Here is an 11,896-nt window from a genome sequence, read left to right on the forward strand (position 1 = left end):
AAGAGACTTAACACTGTCGCCTAACCGAATGCCCACCTTTGCTATTACCTTGCCTGCTGGTAGAGCGTTGTGGAAAATGAGGAAGGACGCTAGTTCCGTCGTTTATTTTTTGACAGCGGGAATACCAGAAGCAGCAAAGCTCCTCAAAAAGCAGCACTATCTATAGAGTTGTGATTAAAAACGGGAGTGTTTCTTTTTTATGCAAATAGGCGTCGTTCGTTGCCCAGCTGCTCTTGAATGTTTCGCTGGAAATCATCATTTTCATATGCAGCAGTTCTAACTGTTGGTGACTGTGTCACTTCTCTTTTGTAATATCAGTGACAGAGTTCCCAGAGACAAATACTGGACGATTGTTCATAACTTAACATTTTCGCTGGGCTGGAACGTGATACTTAAATAAGAATACATGTATTCTCACAGGTATTGCTTGTTTTAAGGTAGTATTTCCCTCTACTCGTATAAACAGTTAATATTTTCTTAATACTCATAATGCCGATGTGTTTGCGCATCTCAGTGACTGGAGCTTGCGCTAATTAAAAAGCAGCACTGGGTTGTTTAGAAACTTGTACCTTTTTACCACAGGTCACAAAATAATGGCTGATTCTTAAACTCGAAACTATATGGGAGCTATGAAAACTAAGTATTTTCAATTTTGTAAGACCTAAGGAATGTATTGGTGCATACCAAAGCTCCCACTTCCTTGGTCACAGACTGTCCATAGGCAGAGCTTAAAGTGGGATGAAAAAACTGGGGGGGGGGTCTCTCGTAAGGCATGGCCGATGTAATTAAAGGCGTGGCTTAAAACACGTAAGCAAAAAAACCTGTGCTAGAATAGTGTCCTGCCCAACTAGTATTTTGCTGCTTCTTTCAGTCATTTCATCCAGATGTTTATACACCAAGTAACATTACACCTACAAGCCAGGACTGTTGACTTTGGGACCAGTTGTTAGTTGCATAAGGTAAATAATCAACAATGGTTTCGTTGTATAAAATATTGAAAATGATTGAGTTCTGAAATGAGACTGTGTTATACAGGGCTGACGCTAAGCATAGGCAGTGAGGGCAGCTGCCCAGGGCCCCGCACCTGTTAACATGCAAGAGGAGCCTCGCAGGAGTGTCTTTTAAAAGACTTAGGGCCACATGTACGTACCTTTTTCCTAGTTGAAAACCGTTTGCGAAGAGAAAAAAGCATTTTGGTATGTACAGACCCATTTTTGTGATTCAGTAATCTATTTACCAAATCGCAAAAAGGGTTTGCGAGTTGCAATTAGGAAAGGACGTTCCCTTCCTAATTGAGAGTCGCAGTCCGATATATGATTGTTTTGTGACCGCAAATGCGGTCACAAAACAATCGCAGTTAGCACCAGTCTCAAATTCCTGCTAACCCATTTTTTCAGAGCAGGCAGTGGTCCCAGGGACCACTGCCTGCTCTGAAAAAATGAAAAGAAAACTTTACATTTTTGTTTTCAAAATGCATTCAGTTTTCCTTTAAGGAAAATGGGCTGCATAAAAAAAAAATACTGCTTTATTTAAAAGCAGTCACAGATATGGTGGTCTGCTGACCCCAGCAGGCCACCATCCCTGTGAGCGCCGCCATTCCCAATGGGGTCGCAAATTGCGACCTACCTCATAAATATTCATGAGGTAGGTCATTTGCGACCCCATTGCAAATCGCAAACAGTGTAATTGACACTGTTGTACATAAGGTTTTGCGACTCACTAAGTCACGCAATTTGCGAGTCGCAAAACCTGATCTTCATACATGTGGCCCTTGGTTACAATAGTGGTGCAGTGCTGCAAGCCCCAAGGAAGGAGGCATCACACCCATGGTCCTAAAGGGCTTCAGTAATCTAATCACTGCATCTGCATGATAACAGTGATTGGATGGGTATTTGAAGTACCCTTAGGTGTGAAGTGAGCCCTGCCCCTGCATGAATGAAAAGCAGGGTATCCTGCAGGGCTCACAATAAAAGACAGAAACACAATGCATAACAATGAACATTGCTCACCTTAGGGTTGCCAGTTTCCCAAGATTAAAATACCAGCCGTTTGTTGTTTTCAAAGAGTCTGCAAAGATCCAGCATTACACTAAATAGAGCTTTAAAAAATAGTATGTTTTAATTTGTAACATTACTTTCCTGCCTTTCTTTACTTTTATGATTCATCAGGTATCATTAATGCATTTCTAGAACACATTTAAAAGTACTTTCAATTTATATGATATGTGATATATACATTCTCTTTGTGTTACATTTCAGCCCTGAAGAAGTCCTTTTGTGTAGGACGAAACGCGTTGGCTGATTGCTCATTTGTTCAAGAAAAAGCAATAATAAAAAATGAAGATGTTTAAAAGACAACGTTGTGTTACTGGACTTTACTGACTTTGCGCAGTGGTGCACTATCCATATCTTTTTGTATGTAATCCTTTCAGGATTGCCCCTTTGGTGGCAGGTGCCGTGATTTGTGCACAGGTATAGCCATAGATATTGGGCGACAATATAGTTCACAGAGTTTTAATATTTATGGTAGTCTAAGACAGGTGCATTCTTAAGGTTTAACCCGCCACCAACTCAGTAGCAGTTTACTTTCAATTTATACCTGATGTTTGAAGTATATACAGGTAAGGGTTTAAAATACCGGCTTTAGGAACTTTTGCTTCTTTTTTTTCCGACCAGGACATTAAAATACAAGTGTGCCACTAGGAAACCGTTCAGATGACAACCTTTTTCACCTAGGGTGAAGGAAAAGGGTGAATCACAGAGAATGGAAGTGCAGTGCGTATAAAGGGGGTACAGCAAAGAAAGGAACATATATAAGAGGTGGTGCAGAGATGACAGAGTGAAAGTACAGCAAAGAGTAGACAGATGAAAATAATGGGGGCAGAACAGCAACAAAGAGCAAGAGGCTTGAGGAAACAGAAAGGGGAAGAGGAGCAGTGTATGTGACTGGCAGAATCAGTGAGAGAAGGAAAGAGTTTGGGCAGGGACGGCATTAAACATGGGCAATGTGGGCAGCTGCCCAGGGCCCCGCGCTCCGGTTGAAAACATGGGGCCCTGCCTCAGTGTGTAATGCAATACTATCAATCAGCCCACCTGCTCCTCCAGTGCCTCCTCCCTAATCCAATCACATCACAAATGCATTTGTTAGGGGAGGTGTCTTGACCTCCCTCGTCCAAGGGCGTGGTGGAATTCCTAGGGGTGCAGGGTTGGAGAAAGAAAACAGTGGGTGGGGAAGTGGGTTGCAGTAAAGCCAGGAATTGTGTTGGCTCAGAACATCATGGGCTGGGCAGCACCTTCCTTAAAAAAACTGTCCTGAAGCCTTCCCTGCCTTTTCTGTTTTGCGTTGCCAGGCAACAAAAGGGCCCCTTTGTTCTAAGGACCAACTGGACAGTAACAGGTGAGGAGAAGTGTGTTGGGGAAGAAGGGAGCAGCCAGAAAAGACTGACATGGCAGGGCAGTGTTTAGCAAAACTCAGTCCCTTGGGCCTTGAAGCACTGCATCAGGCTGCAAGGTTCAGGTATGAAATCCCCCTACCCTGGGCCTTGCAGCCATTATTCAGTGCTGCATGGCCAAGGGCAGGGGGCCTCCCTTTCCTCGGCCGCAGTGCTGTGAAGCCAAGGGGATGAAACTCCAGCACATGGAGTAGTTTAATGGAAGTGGGGAACCATGCACAGGTCTTGGCGTTGGCTCTAAGTGCTGTGATTCTGGGCAAATCATTAAATCTCCCCATGTCTAAAAATCCCTGACCTTTTGTGATGGGATTTTTTTTTTTTGGAAAGCACTCCAAAGACCTTGGGCCTAGTTCCTGCTATATAAAGGTAAAAAAAGGAACTACAACGCCATGTCGCAGTTGCCTCACGTCCTGGATGTACGCATCATGCTTGACCTGTGAACCTCCTGCTGAATGGAAGGGTAGATGGATGAGCGAAAGAATGGATGACTGAGTGAAAGGATGGATAGCTGAGTGAAAGTGGGGATGGATGAATGAGTAAAAAGCAGGAATGATGGTGAGATTAATGGAGTGAAAGAGTGGATGTACGGATGAGTGAATGGATGGATAAGTGAAACTGGATGGATGGATGATAAGAGGATGCATGGATGAGTAAGTGAAAAGTTGGATGAGTGAAAGGGTAAGTGGATGGATGGATTAGTGGGTGGATTAGTGAAAGTATGGGTGGAAGGAAGAGTGAAAGGTATGATGGATGGGTTGAGTGTAAGGGTGGACGGACGGATTGAAAGAGTAGATAGGGAGATGAGTGAAAAAATGGATGGGAGGATTGTTGGATGAGTAAATGTGTGAATGTAAGGATGGATGAGTGAAAGGATGGATAGAGTGAAGTGGTGGATGGATGTGTGCGCTAGTCTGGACTTGGAAGGGGAATAAGGGGAGGTGGCCTAGATTTGGTTCTCTTGAGATAGATGATGTTGAACACTTGACAGATATTATAGAATTACGGGTTGACCCATCATGGGATTCACACTATATAAGGGAGTGCTTGCAGCATTGGCTTTCAATTGCTAAAAGGAAGCTCTGCTTTAAAAAAAGAAAGTGCAGGAAAATGTCCCCACAGAGCCCAGAGACTGTTCTGCAGTAGCAGTGGTGAACAGAGAGTGCGAAAAACCTAATAAAAAGGAGCTAGAACTAGCAAAGGATTGGCCCACAACATATAGCCAAAATTTATTAGAATTAAGTAACTGTGCAAACAAAGCAGCATTTTTTGTCACTATGTAACCACTGTGGTTTTGAAAACAACTGAAGCAGACAGAGTTAAAACAGTACCAAATGCCACTACTTCTAGAAGGGCTGACAGGTTTGGCAGGGATGAGGTCCAGCCATCGGCACCACTCATGCCTAGAGACTTCAAGGAAACACAGCCCTCCCTGAGGAAACCTTTTCAGGAACAATATGAATCTGCATAGTACCACGTTGAGAGAGAGAGAGATGACCCAAGCAGCAGAAAACCGACAAGCCCAGTGCTTTATGATGAAGGTATCTGTAGAGGACGTGGGATGTCCCAGTGGTTTGGAGATGTTAATAATCTGATCGGAGTCAGGATATAGGTCAAAACTGATATTTTTATTATTATTTTTAAGCTGTTTTCAAGTTTATAATTCTAAACGTTATCATGGAGTACTACTGGAGTTTCCTTATTTCTCTCAGGGTCTCTATTTCTCCCTCTTCTTCTCTTGTTCATTTTCTCCTCTGATCCTTTATTTTCTTCTTTCTTTTCCTTTGTCTTAATAAGTTTCTTCTCTTTTTTTTCTATCTTTTAGGATCGTCCCTCCCAAGTGTGGTGGAATCGGGGTGGAAGAGCGGTGTCAATCAAAAAAAAAAAAAAAGGAAAATCAAAAGAAAGTGGTAAGTATTTTAATTCTTCATTTCCTGTTTATCATCTGGTTAGAGGGGTAGGTGCGGTGTGGTGGGAAAACAGGCAACTCGGCGAGTGCTCCCCGGTCGTTAAGCCCTGTGGTGTTGTGCTCGCCGTTGTTTTAACAAAACAAAAAAGGCTTTTCTTTATCTTTGGAGTCCTGTTATCTTCACAGGATTCTCCCTGACCAATAATAGGTAGTGAAGGTTAGTCGAAAGGAGAAAAAAAAAACATAAATAAAGCACAAAAAAGGAAAAACGGAGAGGCGGACTGTCTATTTGTCCTGTCTCTCCTTCATTGCCTCGCACTGCCCGCGCTCCCCTCTCCCACCCAGTAACAGCCTGGGGTCGGCTTTGGAGCGGGAAGTCCTCACTGCCGACGGTGTGTCCTCCCATCGAGGTGCCCCTGGTTCCTCTTTGCCTCTGCTATCTGCTCCTGTCTCCCTAGGTGGTTCACCGTTTGGGGGTTTTTCTTGCGGGACTCCTCTCTCGTCTTCCCGATGCCGGTCTTCCTCTTCTTCCTCCTCGAACGCAGCGCGCCTCATTAGTCAGTCCTTTCTTTTTATACATGTAACCCGGACGTCCGGGTTGAAAACGGGCGTTCCTGTGTTTATGCTGTCCGCGGTGCCCCAGGGGCACTGGACCGTCGGTCTTGGGGCACCGTCCCGGAACAGGGTCCCTGTGACCCTGTTACAGTATCTGACACACCTGAGGAGAATCCCTTGTTCCCAATTAAGGTAGGAGGTAAGGAAATTAATTTTCTGATAGACAGTAGTGCTACCATTTCAGCAGTAAGAAACGAGTTGGGGGGGCCAGTAGTGGCAAAACAGTAACTACTGTAGCGGTAGATGGAATGCTGATGCATGAAGAATTATCAGAACCCCTACCAGTTTCTGTTGAGGATTTCACAATGACCCATCAGTTTCTCCTGTCACCAGATGCGCCCATCAGTTTGCTGGGAAGGTACCTCCTCTGCAAAAATTTTGCAACAGTATGTGTTTCAAGAAATGGGATTTACTTACAAGCACCTGAGCGCAGGTTAAAATTGGTTAACACAGCGCTAACTGCAGCAGTGAGCATTGAACTAGGACCACAGGAAGAGACATTCTTTTAGGGCCAGTTCCAGAACAACACATGCCTATAGCTGTAGCACCAGGATTCTACCCTAACATTTTGTGCCCCATGGTCAAACGTCTTCAGGTCTTACCAAGAACTAAGGATTTTACATTTTCTTTGGGAGTTGTGTCTGTGTTGGGAGATGGAGAAGAATGGTGTTGGACAGTGTGTACGCTCAGAAACGACAAGGCTGCTGTTTTGACAAGCTTGTAGGGAATATGGCTTTACACTTGACTAAAACAAGGTTCTAGAACAAGTGAACTCAGAGGTTTGGGAAAAACACAAAAATGAGGCAGGATTGTTAAAAACATGCTCTCCCCATAAAGTGATGCTTAAGGAAAATGCAGGACTACCTTATGTGCGTCAGTATAGACTGTCACCTCAGGCAGAGGAGGGAATAAAACCTGTGATTGAGTCTCTCTTACAACAGGGTATCATTAAAAAGACCAATAGCCCCTGTAATAGCCCAATAATTCTATTGCCCAAGGGCAACACAGGGCAGTATAGATTCATACAGGATTTACTCCAGATAAACAACATTGTGGTTCCCTTAGCACCTGTTGTGCCTGACACCAATACTATATAATCTTCTATACCTGCAGAAGGAGAGTACTTTTCATTTATAGATTTGGCAGGTGCGTTTTTCAGTATTAGAGTCCATCCAGAGAGTGAGTACCTCTTTGCCTTCACAATAAAAGATACCCAGTACACTTTCACAAGACTCACCCAAGGCTTCACAGAGAGTCGCACAGGCAGTAAAGAGAGACCTGGACAGGCTACACCTAGAAGGCAGCAGTGCCATCTTGCAGTAGTACGCTGATGATCTCCTCATGGCATCTCCATCACTTGAGGCTTGTGAAAAAGACTCCGTAGCTCTGCTGAAGCACCTCCAGGTGAGAGGACACAAAGCCTCATTGGTAAAATTTCAGTGCTGCACAAAAGAGGCGACTTACCTGGGTTATGTGGTATCCAAAGGCACACTCTGCATATCACCTGATAGAATACAAACGGATCAAAGCATGCAGCCCAAGTCCACCAAGAAAGGAATGATGTCCTTCCTGGCGATGATGAACTACTGCCGCCAGTGGATACCTGAGTACAGATCCTATGATGCAATCTTGAGGAAATGCAAACTACAAGAAGCACCCAACAACATTGTATGGACTAATGAACTTACAGAATGTTTCAATAAACTGAAAATGCCATTGTGTACTGCACCAAAATTGGGGCAGCCTGATTACAAACTGCCCTTCCATCTTTATGTGTCAGAGTAAAGCGGCACTGCAAATGGTTTGCTGACACAGCCGCATGGCTCTGGAAAAAGACCTGTGGTGTATTACTCTGTGACTTTGCCTTGAGCAGTGACTGGGCATCCAGCTTGTTTGAGAGCAGTGGCCAAAGCCTCTGTGATGGTAGAAAGGACAGCTCCCATTGCAATGGACTACCCTTGTATTGTTTATGTGCCACATTTGGTACAGTTGTTGCTGTCATCAGCAGCAACACAGCATTTTTCGGCAGCCAGGTGCACAGGTTATGAGGTCACATTGTTCTCTAACACTAATATCACCATTAAAAAATGCCTACCTGTTAATTTGGCAACATTATTACCTGCAATAGGTGATTCTGATGAGACCACTGACCATGATTGTGTTAAGGTTGCAGAAACTTGCACCATCCCCAGACCAGATTTAGAACAGACACCATTAGAAAAGGCAGACTATTAGTGGTACACTGATGGTTCCTCCAGCAGACTAACAGACACTGATTACATAACAACAGTAGACACCATAATTGAAAGTTCAGCTCTGCCCTCTGGTACATCTGCCCTGCAATCTGAGGTGTATGCTGTAACAAGAGCATGCATCCTATCTGAAGGGAAAACTGTTAACATTTATACTGACTCATGTTATGTCTTTGAAGTTGTCCACGATTTTGACCAGCTGTTGCAGTATCGTGGTTTCATAACAGCAGCAGGGTGCCCCATTTAAAATAGCCTTTTGGTAAAGAACTTGTTAAAAGCAATACTACTACTCAATAGCATAGCATTCATAAAATGCGAGGCCAATACAGGAGCTAATACCAAGATAGCCAGAGGAAACGCCATGGCTGACACAGCAGCAAAACAGAGCATGTTACAGCCAGTAGAGATGGTGCCCCTAATGACAAAAAGCATTCCAAAAATTCAGCTCATTCAGAGACAATTGTTGCAAGATGATGTGAAGGAAGCACTATGGTCTGTAACACCAGGTGAGGAGAAAGTGTGGATTGATGCTAGATGTGAGCAAAAGATGGGGGATTGTGGGCGCACCGGGATGGGAGACCTGTGGCTCCATGCAGTTTGTTCCTTCTCCTTACCAGGCTTGCTCATAGAACGATTCACATAGCACAAGGGGGGATGAATGAGCTAATTAGACAGGAAAAGTTTGCTCCAGGGATAACAGCCTTCACTGCACAGTTCTGCTCCTGATGTCTTGTCTGTGCCCAACATACTAAAGGCCGGTCCCGTGCTGCACATGATCACTTAACAGTACCACAGGATCCCTTTACCAGCGTCCAAATAGATGTTGCCTACATGCCGCCCGTGAATGGATTCAAATATTTGCTGGTGTGTGTGGATCAATTTTCAAAATGGGTGGAGATGTTTCCCACAAGGAAGAATGATGCAGCAACTGTTGTACGATGCTTGATGAAAGGTATCATACCCCGATTTGAAGTCCCCAGGGCATAAATAGTGACAGAGAGGATGAATTTGTGGCTGCAGTTGTGCAAAAGATGTGTGAACATTTGGGAATAGCGTGGAAACTGCATGCCCCTTACTACCCCCAAATGTTCAGGACAGGTGGAGAGGATGAACTCCACAATAAAAAATAGATTAGCAAAGACAACTGATGCAACAGGCCTGAAACGGCCTGATGCTCTGCCTTTGGTGTTGCATGTCATAAGGGCAACGCCATCTAGAACAACCTCTTTGTCCCCCTTGAAGTACTGATGGGGCAGCCTATTTCTGTGTGGTTGAGGTTGCCTCTCCCAGTATCTCAAGCAGCACTGCTGTGGACTGATGAAAACATTTCTGACTATGCTATAAAGTTGTCAGCAGTCTTGAGGCATCACCATCTCCAGGTGAAGGAAGCTTTTCCCCATCCATCATCAGAGCCCACAAACTGGAGATGTGGTCATGGTAAAAGATGTTTCTCTTAGTTCTAGGTGGACTGGACCACAGCTCGTGCTCCTGGTGATGCAGATGGCGGTGAAGGGGCAGGGACAGGGACGTCTTGAGTGGATTCACGACACTAGGTGCAGATCCGCACCAACAACAACCGAGACGGAGGTGTCTGCAACGGATGAGCACCTGCAACCCGTGGAGCAGCGCAGCATACCAGAAAAAGGAGAGACAGACCAGACCATTCCTAAGAGCCATGCTGATGGCCCCTCATCAAGTGTCAGGTGACACCAACTGATGCAGTTGAGTGAAGCATGCAACTTAGACTTGAAGAAAGGTGATGGTCGCACCTGCAGAAAAATAGACTGAAGAAGACACCGCAGGGTGGGTCCGTGAAACTGCCCCTGAACAAAACGAATGCAGACCAGAAGGAGAAGCAGAGGACAGCATACTGTGTGCCATTGCCTTACTGACAATTAGAGAAAGTGCCTTAGAACTGAGTAACATAAAGACTTCATATCTATAACTGTTGAAGAAAAAAATGCATCGCGTAGTACAAATAATATTTTTAGTACCTTAATTTTGTGTGCGCTACCTGTATTTAGTTGATTTAATGGCTATAGACCTATAACACATGAATGCATTGGGTACTAGCATATCATTTAGTCCATTCTTGTATAATGATTATCTCATAGGTGTATATCTGGACAACAATATGTGTATTTCATTTAAAAATTGTGCAATGTTGTAATGCCATCCAAAGATATGTATTTTATTGATACGTTGTTAGTATTATGCCTCTACCACATATATAATATATTTTTACAATGGTGTATGATATTAATATCAAAGGGGGGATTGTTGAGGAAAATATATTATTACTATCCATATGTATGTACCACATAGATATCATACTTCAGTTCCAATTCTCTCTGCCATTATCTAAATCCCAAAAAGCTATTTATTCCTTTCTCTGACGAAGATGCTTGTTCAATTGCTCCCCTCTCATTCACAGAATGGTACCACTCATTCACATTACTATTTTAGCACTGCCCCAAGACTTCCCTGCTGACCTCTCTAACACCTGCACCAGCTGTGCAAACAAACGTCTCCAAGCCACGTTGTTAAATTTAGCTTGGTCTCACACTTTAAGTTCAGCCAGTCAGCAACCCAGACCCCTTTTGCCTACAGCCCACCTATTGTCTGTTCACTTTTTTCTGCCCACACTGCATTTGTATAATTTTACTCTGTGGTGTTTAAGTTTGTGTATATGCAGCATTTCTATTTTGTATATGCTTGCTCATGTTTGGACTGTGTCCCCTTTTGGGGTTTGCTGTGACAGCACTTTCAAACATATAAAACTGCCTTACTTAAATGTCTCAGGGCAGAAGATGCTTGCTTGTAAGACGTAACACTGGGATGTGTGTCTGCCTTCTGACTTGGCCTGCCAACAAACATTTCATCTGTTCCAGAGCCTTGCCTGGTGTTTGTGTTTTCTTTGCGTCACTGGTTGGAAAAGTAGTTTCCCTAACAGTTACGATGACTTGCTTGGTGCAATAAAAGCTTTGGTTCAAAGTGAGGGGTCTTTTAATTTTCTGACTATCCCTTGCCTAGTTGTGACATTTCTGAATTTGCGGTGTGTTTACATATGGCATATCTACATTATATGTATGACATTTTGTGTGACACCGAACTGCTACTTCAAAATTACACTAGTAATTGTAAATTGTAGCATGTTGTTTGAAGTGTAAGGCTCTAAGGAAAGCCTTATAAAGCCATGAGCTGTGCTTGAGGTATTTATTATAATTGTAGCAATAAGCCAGGTGTCCAAAATACACTGTGTATTCTCAGTGCCTTCTTCAAGAGTGCTGCAGAGAAAAACACTTTGTGACCCCTGCCAGCTTTTGCTAGCCCCATGGTATGGCAAACTTATTGCAGTTCTATGCAATGCCCACATAAATGAAGCCTTTAGTTCACCACCACAGGAAGAGCACTTATGTAACATCCCCTCAGCAATGCGATGCAAGAACTTGTTAATGACTGCAAGAGTATATAAGACCAATTTTCTGGGGACGAGTACGGCATCAGCTTCCAGTTTCTAGCTAAGAAATGTAGCTGTTCTGCAGTACCCTAGAGGCAAAATCTAATTGCTGATATTGTTTCCCTGTCCAGATGATAGAAAGGCCTAAACTCTGATCTCATAGCAGCAGCAGGAATAAAGTGTACTGGTATACTGCTACAACACTACTCACA

At 43.8% G+C, this 11,896-nt stretch overlaps 1 long non-coding RNA gene across 1 annotated transcript; it reads left to right on the forward strand.

Moving 5' to 3' along the window:
• The first annotated feature begins 31 nt into the window (after positions 1-31).
• On the forward strand, positions 32-11,661 carry LOC138292355 (uncharacterized). Its single transcript, XR_011202660.1, has 4 exons — positions 32-959; positions 2,259-2,471; positions 5,274-5,358; positions 9,682-11,661. It is a non-coding gene; the product is annotated as an uncharacterized lncRNA (long non-coding RNA).
• Positions 11,662-11,896: the final 235 nt, after the last annotated feature.

The sequence above is a fragment of the Pleurodeles waltl genome, chromosome 4_2, assembly GCF_031143425.1.
Source record: "Pleurodeles waltl isolate 20211129_DDA chromosome 4_2, aPleWal1.hap1.20221129, whole genome shotgun sequence".
Taxonomy (NCBI): Eukaryota; Metazoa; Chordata; class Amphibia; order Caudata; family Salamandridae; genus Pleurodeles; species Pleurodeles waltl.